The sequence below is a fragment of the Macrotis lagotis genome, chromosome 4 (genome assembly GCF_037893015.1).
Source record: "Macrotis lagotis isolate mMagLag1 chromosome 4, bilby.v1.9.chrom.fasta, whole genome shotgun sequence".
Taxonomy (NCBI): domain Eukaryota; kingdom Metazoa; phylum Chordata; class Mammalia; order Peramelemorphia; family Peramelidae; genus Macrotis; species Macrotis lagotis.
Window position 1 is genome coordinate 223,736,039 of NC_133661.1, and position 3,635 is coordinate 223,739,673.

Consider the following 3,635-nt stretch of genomic DNA (forward strand, 5'->3'; position numbering starts at 1 on the left):
AAACCCCGTTTGCCTTGCAAAAACCTAAAAAAAAAAAAGAATGTGCTCTGTTTAGGTTTCACAGAGAAAAAGATATGGATGAGAGAGGCCCAATCAGGGATATGTCACACCCCAAAAGATTTTTGAAGCCTTTAATTAATTCTACTGCCTATTAAAAAGAGAGCAGGGACAATTAACTTGTCCCCTGTAATCCAGGAAAGGGACAGTAGGAGTCAGCATATGCTATAGTAAGATCTCTCACTGAGGAAACCCACCTCTGAACAAGGAATAATTGTTGAAAAGAAAAAGTTCTATCTTTTCCATCCCCTCCTTGAAAAGTGCCAGACCTCAGTGCAGAGGTTGGCTCTTGTGTAGTGTTCACTGGCAGTGAACAGAACCAGAGAGGATTTTGACAATTCTAAGTGCAGGGTCTCTGACCTTTCTAAAGGAACACTGGATTCAGCTGAAAGAAGACTGTAACATCTTAGTGGAAAAGCACAGGTAACACCTAGCTAATCATGAGGCTACAGATGGTAGAGACTGTAGCTGCCTAATTAAGAGGGAGTCCAAAGAGTCCAATGCACTTATCCAAATAGTGCAGATGTCACACCTGTGAGGAGCCAGGCAAGTGGCCCAGTTATCTGTTTGGCTTAGATCCCTAGCAAAGACAACACATCCTGTGAGAACTATCCATCACTGAGCCATGGATAGAGCTGGGAAATCATATTCTTACCTACAAGGAGTCAGTCCAGCCTTGCATTGGTCAGAGTTGGGTAAAATAAGACTTTTTTTCCTCTCTCTCTTTTTTATTTTTATTTTTAAAAAGATTTTATTTCAGTTTTACAATTTTTCCCCTAATTTTACTTCCCTCTCCCCACCTCCCACAGAAGGCAATTTGTCAGTCTTTACATTGTTTCCATGGTATACAATGATCCAAATTGAATATGATGAGAGAGAAATCATATCCTTAGGGAAGAAACATAAAATATAAGAGATAGCAAGATCAGACAATAAGATATCAGTTTTTTTTCTAAATTAAGGTAGTCCTTGATCTTTGTTCAAACTCCACAGTTCTTTCACTGGATACAGATGGTATTCTCCATTGCAGGTAGCCCCAATTGTCCCTGATTGTTGCACTGATGGAATGAGCAAGTTTGCCATTAGGGTGTAGGAAATGGAAACAGTGCACCAAATACCTTGAGTTCTTTGACCAGAAAAGAACTATATTCAGCTACAGTGAAAGGACAAAAGACACAACCCTCTTTTCATAGGAACAAAAGACCACTTTATTCAGATCCTTAACCTCTTTGTATCTTATCAATGCCTGTGGACAGCACATACATATCTCTTGAGTTAATCAGCAGGAGCCAACCATACAAAAAGGTCATAAAGTTATTTGCCCAAATTCTTGGCCTACTTCCTTATCTTTACAGTTATGCTGTATATCCTGTTATCTTAGGACAAGTCACTTCTTCTGCAAATACAAAAGTAGGAGAATGAAGACTTCCTGAGATACTGAGCCAACAGTATTGTGGAACAACAGAGGGGCAAGAGGGTCATGGAATCTTTTGTCCATGTTATTTCACAGCTGTGGTCCTCAAGGATCACTAACAGGTGTACAATGTTTTTTTGGTTCTGCTCATCTCTCTCAGTATCAGGTCATGCAAATCCCTCCAGGCTTCCCTGAATTCTCATCCCTCCTGTTTTCTAATAGAACAATAATGTTCTATGACATACATATACCACAGTTTGTTAAGCTATTCTCCAATTGAAGGACATTTTGCTTGATTTCCAATTCTTTGTCACCACAAACAGGGCTGCTATGAATATTTTTGTACAAGTGATGTTTTTACTGTTTTTCATCATTTCTTCAGGGCATAGACCCAGTAGTGGTGGGATCAAAGGATATGCACATTTTTGTTGCCCTTTGGGTGTAGTTCCAGACTGCTCTCCAGAAAGGTTGGATGAGTTCACAGCTCCATCAGTAGTGTAATAGTGTCCCAGATTTCCCACAACTCTTCCAACAATGATCATTGTCCTTTTTGGTCATACTGGCCAGTCTGAGAGGTGTGAGGTGGTACCTCAGAGATGCTTTAATTTGCATTTCTCTAATAAGTAATGATTTAGAGCAATGTTTCATATGGCTATGGATTGCTTTGATCTCCTCATCTGTAAATTGCCTTTGCATATCCTTTGACCATTTTTCAATTGGGGAATGGCTTTTTTAAAAAAAATTTGACTCAGTTCTCTGTATATTTTAGAAATGAGTCCTTTGTCAGAAATACTAATTGTAAAGATTGTTTCCCAGTTTGATACATTTCTTTTGATCTTGGTTACAGTCTGTGCAAAAGTTTTTCTGTTTAATGTAATTGAAATTATCTAGTTTATTTTTAGAGATGGTCTCCATCTCTTCCTTAGTCATAAACAGCTTCCCTTTTCATAGATCTGACAGGTAAACTACTCCTTCATCTTCTAGTTTGCTTATAATAGTTTTTTATGTCTAAATTCTGTATCCATTTTGATCTTATCTTGGTAAAGGATGTAAGGTCTTGGTCCAATCTAATTTTTTTACACACTAACTTCCAATTTTCCCAGCAGTTTTTATAGAAGAGAGTTTTTATCCCAATAGCTGAACTCTTTGGGTTTATCAAACAGCAGATTACTACAGTTATATCCTGCTACTGCACCTAGTCTATTCCATGATCTACCACTCTATTTCTTAGTCAATATCAGACAATTTTGATGACTGATGCTTTATAATATAATTTTAGATCAGGTAGGGCTAAGCCACCTTCTTTTGCACTTTTTTTCATTGAATCCCCAGAAATTCTTGACTTTTTATTCCTCTGTATGAATTTACTTACAACTTTTTCTAACTCATTAAAGTAATTTTTTGGAATTTTGATTGTTTAGGGCACTAAACAGGTAGTTTAGTTTTGGTAGAATTGTCATTTTTATTATATTAGCTCAACCTATCCATGAGCAGTTGATGTTTGCCCATTTATTTAAATCTGATTTAATTTGTGTGAGAAGTGTTTTGTAATTGTTTTCAAAAAGTTTCTGATTCTGCCTTGGCAGGTAGACTCCCAGGTATTTTATATTGTCTGAGTTTACTTTGAATGGGATTTCTCTTTCTAGCTCTTCCTGCTGTATCTTGCTAGTCATATATAGTAAAGTTGAGGATTTATGAGGGTTTATTTTATATCCTGCAACTTTGCTAAAGTTGCTAATTGTTTCCAGTAGTTTTTTGGATGATTTCTTGAATTCTCTAGGTATACCATCATGTTATCTTCAAAGAGTGAGAGTTTTGTCTCTTCCCAAATCTAATTCCTTCAATTTCTTTTTCTTCTCTTATTGCTGAAGCTAACATTTCCAATACGATATTAAATGGTAGTGGTGATAATAGGCATCCTTGTTTCATCCCTGATCTTATTGGGAATGCCTCTAGCCTCTCCCCATTGAATATAATGCTTATTGATTGTTTCAGATAGATACTGCTTATTATTCTAAGGAACAGTCCATTTATTCCTACACTCTCCAGTGATTTTAGTAGGAATGGGTGTTGTATTTTTTTAAAAAAGATTTTATTTATTTTGAATTTTACAATTTTCCCCCATTCTTACTTCCCTCCCCCTATCCCCCACAGAAGGCATTCT